Raw genomic sequence first — 11,258 nt, forward strand, 5'->3', positions numbered from 1 at the left:
AGATGGACCAGGACTCTACCTTCATGCCTCTGTGGTGGCTTGGGCCTACCTTATTTCTCTTAGCAATTTTGTCCTCAGACTGCATTCTACCATAGTGGCAAATGTCTGCCACTGCAATCAGAGCTACTGTGTTTCTTCAATCATATCCCAAGGGTGGGGGCATTATATCTAAATCAAAACATTAACCGAAGTCTTGAATCTCAGTGACTGTACACCTTAGAGCATGTATTATCCCCGAACCAACCACAGCCAAACACTAGGGGTGCCACACACTGAAGAAGAGAAATAAAACACAATATTAGGGAGGGCACCATCATATCTGCAGTGACAATTCTTTCACTTACTTGACACTTCCTTTACTTAATACAATCAGCTACCATCTATTTGATCCATACTGTGTGCTGCCTCTTTGCATCCTTTTCGCCATTCCAAACAACAGGGAACCGTGTTCTCCTTCCAGGTTACCTTAGTTAATGGGAATGTATGGAAACAGTAATGGAGGTCAGGGTGACAGCAAACGCTTCAGCAGTTAAGCAGGAAAGCTTCTAGGAGGAAGCACATCAGGGCACAGCCGCCCTGGGGACTCCAAGGCCCATCTCCTGGGCAGCCTGGGAAGCGAGGGTCCTTGACTTCTTTTGGTGTGGTTTCTCCTAGGTGCTTAGTCCCAACACCCTGGGAGAGTCTGTTTTCTACCACATCGCTGACTGCACACGGCCACCAGAGGGCAGTGCTACCCTGAGTGTCGTGCCTGCTTGAAGGAAGGTCCCACTTCCAGACCTGTGGCTGGGGCAGACTCACAACACATGCCCAGGAAAGCCCTCGCCAGCAGCTGTCAGTCCAGGAGGCCCTTGGAGGCGGTCCCTCAAAGCAGGGGGAGTGGCAGGCGCCTTTTCAGGAGCCCTGTCCTCCTGGGCAGCAGTCCCATCCCCCTGGCTGAGGCCCAATTCGCACGGGAAAGCCCAGCATCCAGGGCCCGTCCACTCGGTCCCACGGCCACGAGGGGCAGCCGCAGGCCTCACCCCTAGAAAGTTGGGGACAGGTGAGGACGCTAGTTAGTTGCTGTCCCACCCTAGCTCACCAGCTGAGGTGACAGCGCGGCTGGCGCGGCGCCAAGGGCCCCGCCCTCAGCACGCAGAGGTTGACGCGGAAGCGAAGTGGGGCCGTCGCCAGGGAGACGGGGGCGGGGCCTATGCCAGGGCGCGAACTTGGAGCCGCGGTCGCGCAGCTCCGTGTGGCAGGAGCCCGGAAGTAGCGCCCTGAAGGCGTGGCTGCAGGTCCGGGTATGGCGGGTCTGGCTCCCGGGATCCAGGAGCGGAGAAGGTGAGCTGGCCCGGAGCCGCCCCGGTCTCGGTGCCTACACGAGGGTGGGGCCCCGGGAGGACTCTGCCTCCGTCTTGGAGCCTCGGTCCCGGCTGCCTGTCCCCTGGAGCCGCCGGGGCGGTCCCCACAGCGCCCACCGCCCGACCCCGCTGTCCCGGTTCTCACCTGAGGGCTTTCGTCGGCGGAGCTGCTGGTCACAGCTGGTGGATTTTGATTTGCAGGGTCCTGTTCAGGATGCGGTGGCCTCAGCAGTGTGGCCTGCGCCGCGGACCTCAGAGGAGAAGAGGTGGCCAGACGCCCAGGCCCCTGGAGAGTGGGAGGGCGACGGAGGAGCCCAGTGTGACCTGGGGAGCAGGAGGCGGTTTAAAAGACAGACCCGCCCAGGTACTTCAGGTCTCACTGACTCTGTGTCCTTTTGTTTTCCTGTCGCACCTGTGGATTTTGTTTTAAGTCCTCGCTTTAAAAACCCTTTCCTGTTTCCTTCTGTGTACTTGACCCATCATTTTAAACCATGTTCCAAGGTCACTTTTTGGTGTATGTGTGGTTCTGGGGATTGAACCCAGGTCCTTGAGCCTGTTAGTCAAGTGACCTACCTGAGCTACACCCTCAGAGTCCCTTGTAATTTTTTTCCCCCTTGGCCACAAGGACTAATTGCCAAGGCTGACCTCAAAGGTTCCTCTTCCTCAGCCTCCCTGGTGGCTGGCATGACAGGCATGCACCTGGGACTGTCACACTCTAGCCTGTGATGGGAACTCATGTGCATCTGTCCAGGGCTGAGCATGGTCATGCAGAGCTGTGCTCCAGGCTCCCTGCAAGGCTGTGGAGGCTTCTGCTGCCCAGCAGCCCTGGTGCCATGGCCAGTGCTCCTCCCAGCCAAGGGCAGGCAGCTGCCCATTGCTGTAGGCTGACCTTATTTTCTTCTTATGGCACTCGTACATTCTCTGGAGTATGTTGGATGGTTTGTCCATTAGGAGTCTAGCAGGTCCTCTAGAACGTTCAAATAATTAGTAAAATTCCTAAAGAGTAAGTGAGCATGCACAGAAATTGGGCTAATGTTTTGGGAAGAATGATGTTGGATGATATTTTCATGGCTTGAATATATCATCCAACATGAAGTTACATTTTATTACTTACAAAATAATAAAATATTGAAGCAATACCATGGGCTGAGCCAAAATATATCCTCAGTATCTTAGGCATTCTGTAATAAATCTGCATCACTTTGGGTCATTCCCCTCATATTTCCTTTGAGATATTTTCTATGTGAGGCTTTAAGAAGAACAGAATATTCTATAAAGAAAACCTTGTGATCTGTGCAGTATAAAATTGAATAGGTTCATTTAGAAATCAGAAATTCTATTGAAAGGTATTTGCCTGAGCCAAATAAAACCTATTTCTAGGCGTCCTGGTGAAGACAAGGTTTTATCTTTGTATGTCTCGTTGTCTGTAGGTTTTTTTGTTGTTGTTAGAATGAAATTCATAAGTTGGCAAACCATTTTATCAGATGTGTTACTAGATGCCATTGAAATTACCCACTTTTAAATGAGACATTTTGTGCATGAACACTGCCTGTCTGCACCTTTTTTAAAAACAGGTCTGGGCTCAGGAGCCCAACTACCAATGTTAGCTGGAACATGTTCTTCAGTTTGGCCTATCCGCCAGTATCCCCTGAGGTCATCTGTTCAATCATCCTCGTTACCCCTGCTCCCTCACTAGCTTTCATAGAACCCACATGCTGTCTATGAGTCAGGGTCACCAATCCCACAACATTGCGTTTGAGTATCCAAAGTCCCACGTTTCACTTCACCATGCCTGACACAGGCAGTAATATTTATCAGGAAATGTGAAATTTTCAAAGATCCAATTCTATGTGCTCCTTTCTCAAAAAGCCTTAGGCAGGGATATAGCATACATAAATATTAAGTAAAGACCATAGTTTTTAAAAGTCATAGATACCTTTTATTTTGGAGGAGGTATTATTTAATAGGGAATTCCAACAGCTATATAATAGTGAAATGGTAAGTCTTCCATTCATTTTATTCTTTGTTTCTGATGATTTTTATGAGTAAGGATAAGATACTTCCTTGTTCCAATGCAGATGTTGCCCACTTCTGTGAATGGATGCCCGGTGTCACCTGCTACTTGGATGTCTGCATGTTGTGCTTGACACTAATATCGTATTTGGTAGGTGGCAGAAAGTCAATACGGAAGTTAAGCTCTTGTGTTCTAGCAGGTGTGCTGAAGATCCTTGGTGTGCCACCTTCTGCAATACATGCTGCTCTGTTCATGTTCCTTATTGACTTCCTGGTGATGAGCATCATGGTCTCCTGGTCTTTGAGAATGGCCAAGCATTGCTCTGTGAATGTGGAAGATGGGCGTGTGGAAGGCTCCAGGGAGGAGGGATCATTGATCATGCACTCTAATCCATATGCCTCTTTAATGACCTGTTTTTCTTCTTGGGTTTTAAGGGAGACAGTGCCCTCAAATACTTCTGTGCAGCTGGGAATGCAGGCTTCTGCTTCACCTTGAAGGAAGCATTAATGATTCATTACCAGAAGATATGAGAAGAGAGAAGTGAGCCTCTTAGGTATCATGCAGTTTCCTTGCATTGTCCATGGGCTAGAAGAGAGAAAAGTTGCTTCATGAGATTTGATGCCCTTTTTCCTGAAAAGTTCCACACAGAGGTGAGTCCCAGCATGTTTAGACACCATTTCAGACATCTTTGTTGATGGAACTGAATCACACCCCCTGATGATGTGGAAGAGCTAAAGATGGGTTTGCTATGAATTTTCTGTTTCATTCATCAGGGCCTGAGTCAAGCCAGCCATTGTGCTGTCAGTGCATGAGCTGCTGGTCAAATGTGAGGAAGTGGTCTTGCTGTATGAAAACACCACCCTGATTCAGTGAGCCAGAGGCAGCCTGTAGTCCCTCAGTTTTCCTTAAAAGCAGATTGCTGTGGATGGCCTCTGGCCTCGTCATGCAGCCCTGCTCAGAGTAGGGGATTGAGGGTCTAGGCAGATCCCTAGTTCCTTTGGACCTTTATTACCATTGGGCCTTCCCAGGGTCCTTGGACTCTACCTGGTCTTCTGGGCTGGGTCAGGGGAAGTGAGGTTTGGAATCCCCCTCTGTGGAGGATCCCCGGCCCCCAGCCACTTGAGGGCAGGCACAGCCTTCCCCAATTGTGTTAGAGGGGAGACTTCTCCCACCCATCCTCATCCATGCTCATCCCACATTTTGTAGCTTGACACCTGAGGACCTTTATTCATTGACTTAGTGGTTAGTGATGATGGTTGCTAAGACCAAGTGACTCTTTCAAGGTCACATCTCTTGTATGGTAGGGCTAGAGCATGGATCTTCCTAATTGATTTCATGGGACTCTCTCATGGAAATTGTGACTGCCTCCTAAACACACACTCTACATTTGGAGTGTCAAAATTCTTGGCACTGCCTCCTTGGCAAGTATATCTTGTCTTCTACGTGGGAATTTCATAAATATTTTCGTTGGGTTTGTGGAGGTCATGCAGAAGGGATTTCATTTGAAATAGCCCAAACAAGAAATACCAGTTGTCTTTTTCCCACATGGATGTGTGTAGTGAACATCCCTTTCTGTGTGCTTGCATGAGTTGCTCCTTTGAATTTGTTGAAGAATGGTTGGCTGGGGAGCAAGGTAACGAGAGATGGATATCAATGGTTGTCCAGTATTCTGAAGTGAAGAATGTATTGAGGATGTGAAGGCTTTTCTAGCCAGTTCCTATGGCTCAGTCAGAGGATTCTGTCTGGTAGACTCTTTAGAACAGATGTCAAAGTGGCCTGGTCTTACCCTGTCCAGGACTGAATGCTGAGCTTGAATGGGAGCTTCCAAGCACTTCCATGAGTCTGTCCTCTGTTCTCTTGTATCCACGTGGTTTCTAACAGGAAAGCAGAACAAAAATTGAAAGTATGGTGATTGATTATTTATACCAATGTTGTTTCAATCAACTTTGTATAATACGAAATTAACTTTCTGCTAGTAAGATTTCATATGTGAGGAAATAATGAAAATATTGGGGTTAGGGGATGAGAATATGAAAATCAAACATTTTTGAGCACCAAGACCCGTTTTTTGTTTTTGTCTTTGTTTTTTTAACTTAAATAATAAAGTGCCAGAGGACCACACCTGCCATTCAGCCTCAAGGACCTCCAGGTCCAGCCTCCAGGTGGCCCATTTCACCAGGGTGTGTGGGACCACACTGTCCTGGGATGAGAGAGCAGTACCCACAGATGTCGTCATCTCACAGAGTAGATATTACCAGAGACAGTAGGGAGGTAGTGGCACATGAGGAAGGGAAGAGCTCTCAGGATGGGAAGAGGAGGCCGCATCGAGACTCATTGGGCATGGCAGGAGGCTGCTGGGTGTGGTGTTGGCCTGGGCCCACTGAGTGGGGCAGATCCGTGGTCTGTGTCCCTGTACCTTCCTCTGTAGCCTGTGTTGGCAGCAGATCAGGGAATTGGGATCAGAAGTGCTCCCAGTAACACAAGCACCAGCCCCCACAGTGTGTGCCTAGCTGTTTCCCCACCTGGCCTGACTTAGTGCTTGTCTTGCCTCAGGGCTGAGACCCTACAGTCTCTGATGAGGGTGTCTGCGGTCCAGATCCACCCTGCATGGCCAACATGCTCAGACCTTCAGCTGGGTCCTAGGCTGCTGCAACCAAACCCCGTTAACTGGGTGGCCAACAACAGAGGAAGTGTCTTTCGTTGAGCTCCAGAGGCTCAACACAGTAGGTGTTGGGCTGTCCCAGTGCCATAACCCCTCCCAGGTTTCAAGGGGACTGTCCCCCCAACTCTCCCAACCCTTGCCCACTCTTCTACTGCTGTCCATTATCTGTGGTTCCCGTATGGGCATCCCATCCTGGCTCCAACCTCACATAGGCTCTATCCCCAAGTCTCCCTGGTCTCTAGGTCCAGACTCCCCTCTTCCTACAAGAATATAAGATATTAGATTTGGGCCTGGTTGATGCTGTGTTCCATCATGTGAGCTCTTAGCTTCATCACTGTACAAAGACTCTTTTTCCACATAAATTCACACGACTTTTGGCTGCCTAAGAATTTTCGGGGGACACTTTTCTAATGAGTACACTTTTCTTCCTTCAGATCTCTCCCCACTGAGCCTTCTTCTCATCCTTGTCCTAGTTCCTTTATGGCAAGTTCCCTCCTTATGGCTGAGAGGACCTAGTGACCCCTGGATTCACACATTGTGTTTAATCACCAACACACTGCAGAATTCTCCATGGGACTGCGGTGTTTTGCATTGGAACCCACCCCGTGACCTCTAAAAGTGGTCTAGACAATTGGATTGGCTCCCTCCCTCCTAAACCTCTTTGATGCCCTTTAAAGTAAGTTATTGTTTTGGATTTCTTCCACAGTAGGCAAATCCTTGGATCCCCTGCTAGAAAGTCTTCCAGCCTGAAAGTCAGATGTATCCAGATGTTGAATTGAAGGATATCAGCTCCTAGAAGCCCTCATCCTGGCTGCAGTGTTTCCTCCCCTCAATGCAAAGCAAGAAAGTGCAGTTGACCCTGCACCCATTCTTTTGCATCCATGGTCCCCACCATCTGGAAATCCAAAGTATCAGGAAAGGAGTTGTGTCTCTCTGGACAGATACTTCTCTCCTCCTTGTTTCCTGGATCTTACAGTGTTACAGAGAATGACACTGCCCTTTCATTGTATTAGGTGTCAGAAGTCATCTAGAGATAATGGAAGTGCTACAGGAAGAAGATATGCAGCGTTTAGATGCAAATACTCTGGCATTTTTGTAAGAGACTTGAGCTTGTGTAGACTGGTGTTTTGGGCAGACTATAGGATTTCTTGTAACATTTCTGGTTTCTGGACTTGGGAGTGTTCATAACTTGAGTGTGAGTCAGCCCCATGGGGATGTGGTAGGAGGGCAGTCGGAGCTGTTGTGCAGAACCTCAGTGATGTAAGGCCACATGCAACACTGCAAGCAGCAGATGAGAAGGGAGCCCTCTCCCCATGTGTTCAGCTTAACTCTTATCTTATCCAAAATTATGACTTGTGAAATGTTGCAGAAATGGACTCATGCCAAGAAGTTGGGATGTTCTGGGGAGCATGGACTGTCAATCTATTCTGTCTCTGCATTATGATGTGTTAGTGGGTGGGAACTTGAAGATGTGCTTAGGCCATGGATTCTCCTTCCCTGGGACGGGGGTTCTCAAAGCAGCCCTTGTCCCTGTTTCACCTGCTTCCCCAGGAGGACACAACAAGAACGTTCTTACAAGTTGGCCCCCGGTCTTAGTCTTCCAGCCTCCCAAGTTTGAGAAATAAAATCTGTGCTGTGAATTACCCAGTGTCTTGTATTCTGCCATCACAACACAAACTATGCTAAGATGAGTCAATCAGCAGTCTCCCACGTGTTTACATTGTGGTAATTGACACCAAACATCCGTTTTGTAATTAAACCATTTTGGAGTACACAGTTGAGTGGCATTAAGCATGTTCATGTTGGTGTATAGGCGTCACCACCATGCATCTCCAGAACTCTCGTGGACATACTCTTACCATCAATGCTGAATTCTAGTGCCCTCCCAGGCCCAGGAAAAGAACATTGTACTTTATCTTTTTATGAACCTGATAATTGAGAATCTGAGATAAGTGAAATCCTACAAAATTTGCCTTTCTCTGGACAGGATCATTTTCAAGGGATGCAATTCACCCCCACTCTTGGGAATATCAGGTCCATTGTCAACTCTGCGGGTGTTTCAATTGCACTCTCAGTGACAATGTTGACTGTGTGCACATGAGCTGTCTGTCCAGCTCAGATCCCAGGATCTAGGGTCTTTGGTTCCACGCAGCCTATAGATTGCCTCCTCCTCCAGGTCTCTGCAGGCCAGTGGCACGAAGGCCCTGGGCCTGGTGGTTTCTTTAGGTGAGTGCAATACGTGTCCACTGTGTCCTGGGTCATGATGGACTATTAATAGAAGCAATGCCTGGATACTCCTAGGATCTCAGTGGGCTCAGCCTGTGTGCTGAGAATTGTTGTGACCTCCTAATTAATGGGCCCCCAGAACCCCAGAGAAAAGGGCAAGTCCAGAGCTAGTGGAACCTCAGTGTCTTTGAGAGAACTTTTGAGGTGGAGGGCCGGGATGCATTGATGTGATGACTCTGATGCAGAGTCACGTACTTCGAATCTAGGTAGAGGTGCTCAGGAGCAGCCTGGGCTGGCACTTGGGTTCCCCACCTCCACACCTGTGTAACATCTTGGGGCTCTGAGAAGCACAGCAGCCTGACCATGTGAGGGCATCTGCTGTCTCTGCATACAGTGAGCTGGGTTTTCTTCACGTCTCTCAACAATTCCACATAACACCAGCTCTGAACCAAGAGTCCTGGGCACTTAGTTGAGGCTCAGTTAGCTCCCACCTCTCTCTACCTGACAGAGCCCTCCTGGCTCCCTCTGCACTCATTGCGTTGAAGATGAAAACCTGGAGGGTGGGACTTCCCGTCATCCAGAAGTTCCTAAACACATTCCACTGTGTCATTTGTTCCTGGAACCCAAATGGTTGGAGTGGGCCACAAGCACCCTGGCATCCATGTGTGGGAACCATGGTAGTATAATGAAGAAACAGGAAGGAGAGGGGTTGGACTGATCAGTACAGATGGCAGGGCATAGTACAGAGTGGAATGGAGAGTTCTCTCCCGGGGTGATTGTTGTGATGTGCAGAAATGCTCTGCCGGTGCTGGGGTGCCCGCATGGTTTCCAGGGTCTTGAAAGGCTACAGATGCCCACAGAGTGTTCTTAGATGCACATAGTGGGAGGCCCATTGCCCACTATGTACCTGTGGAAGAAGTGGGAGACCCCCTACTGTGTGGAGGTGCCATCTAGAAGGCAGCCTCAATTCTCTGAAAAACTTGATTGGAAAAAAGGGTATGGACCTGTGCCCAAAGGGCCATATATGCTCCTGGAAGTTGGTGGTGGCCATCCATTAAGTACTCCCTCACCCACTAATGTCCTTGTGTCCTTGAGAAAGGCTCTCCCTTTCCTGGTTTTCCTGAATAGAAATCCTCTTGCATCTTGATTGAATAGGGTTATGCACTGTGCAGAGGGTGTTGGTCCACTGAGCATCTTAGAGACTGTCCTTTATGGAGTCTAATGATCCTCATTGGGGAATGAAGCCAGGGTCCTAACTGTGGTTAGTGTGAGGATACCATGGTTTCAGCAGAGGGAAAGAAGGACAAGGGAAACTCAGATGTCCCTTCATGGCCCCTGGAGTTAGAGGACTTACCACTTTGCACCGGGGATCAGGTGCATTTCCTCGAGGACACGCACACTCAGACGTAAATCTTGAGTGTGCGTTCCTTTCTGGGGTCCGGGGCTGTTGTTAGCCACTAGGAATGACAGTGCTCTCCCTGCTGAGTGGAGCCATTTTTGCCAGGAAAGAGAGCCCATGGTAACGCCTTGTCCAAAGCATCCCACTCCAGGGACTCCCATCCCTAGCACTCCTGTCCTGAAAGGAAGCCACTCAGAGGCAAGGTGGGTCCAACCACCTCCCTTGTGTTCACTCATCACTGTGTTCCAGCAGTCACCCCAGTTAACAGTCCTGATGGGATTGGAAGTGGGTCAGAATGTCACCCTCATGAGCTCTACCCTGCTACAGCTGCAGTTCTGCAGTGGGAAAAACACAAAACCTCAAAACACATGCACATGAATGAAAAGAGCAAGAGCCAGAGCCCAAACAGGCCAGGTGTGGCAAAGACAGCTGGAGTGCCTAGGTTGGGACTCAGAATTATGTCAGTGGGGTGGCATTGTGCTGGCACCAGCATGATCTCAGAGAGCCAGCCCTGCTCATTTTTGGGAGCAGTGTGTTGGGGAAGGCAGCAGAAATTGAGAGGCAGGATTGAGTTTGGCCCTAGGAGGAAGTTGGGTAAAAGGCCAGTGTGAGTTGGAGGGCCTGGGCAGATAGAGAGAGGCCAGGGCACAGCCCAAAGCCTAGAGACTGCACTTGATGTCCGGGGTTGTGAAACACCACCTCCCCTCTTACTCACAACTGAGAGCAAGAGGCATTGATAAGTTCAGTTTGTGTGCGGCTGCATCCAAGGTGGCTCGGCTAGGCACCTCTGTTTCCTCTTCTCAGGAGGCTGGGAGTCCAGGCTCCACTGAGGCTCGGCTGGGAGGATCAGAGTCTGAGTTTATGCCTGTGTTCCTGGTGGGATCCGTGTTGGCTGAGCCTCAGTGTTTTTGTAATGAGAGGATGGGTGACTGTCATGTCTTTATCCCAGGACACACTTGCTAAATGGATTTGTTTGGTCTGAGGAGGAAAGAGAGAGAGGGGAGTGGTGCTGGAGACAGGGATGCAGGCAGGGGTCATGGACTTGGCATAACTCAGTCTTGGAGATGATATCCCATCCCCTGTAGCCACTTCAATTCCCATGAATCCAGAGGCTGAGCCCCCTTGAGGTGAGGGGTGAACTGGTTCTGGGCAGCAGGATGCTGTGGTACCTCGGAGTCTCTGTGAGACCCCAACACTAGACGCACTTGGCCCTTTTGAAATCTTAGGAGAAGCCTTGGGAAGTTGTATGGCAGAGGGGAGCAGCCTCTGCATCGCAGTCACCTCCAACTTGCCATGGTGTAGAGTGGGAACTGCAGCCCGAAGGGACGGACATTGGCCACGTCCCTGTGTGGGACAGAGGCCTGATTGAGTTAGGGTACATTCTCTGTCTCTCTCCTTCTTGTGATTGTCCCATCTCTACATTTGTGCTTTAGCCACCTGTGAGTCCCATCTCTGGTTTCAGAGAGAATAGAGGGTGTTATGGGCCAATAGACACAATAAACCCTAGAGATTAGATGCTACCCTACTTTCCAGAAAAGACTGGGCACACCATGAGTTGCACAATGATGGGACCAGGGTCCAAAAGCTGCTGAGAGGGAAGGACTGGTTGTGAATGCA

General features: G+C 49.5%; 1 long non-coding RNA gene across 1 annotated transcript; it reads left to right on the forward strand.

Annotated features, from left to right (window-relative positions):
* The first annotated feature begins 1,281 nt into the window (after nucleotides 1-1,281).
* Nucleotides 1,282-3,892, forward strand: LOC143637882 (uncharacterized). Its single transcript, XR_013154516.1, has 3 exons — nucleotides 1,282-1,320; nucleotides 1,542-1,704; nucleotides 3,789-3,892. It is a non-coding gene; the product is annotated as an uncharacterized LOC143637882 (long non-coding RNA).
* Nucleotides 3,893-11,258: the final 7,366 nt, after the last annotated feature.

This window comes from Callospermophilus lateralis, chromosome 14 (assembly GCF_048772815.1).
Source record: "Callospermophilus lateralis isolate mCalLat2 chromosome 14, mCalLat2.hap1, whole genome shotgun sequence".
NCBI classification, from domain to species: Eukaryota; Metazoa; Chordata; class Mammalia; order Rodentia; family Sciuridae; genus Callospermophilus; species Callospermophilus lateralis.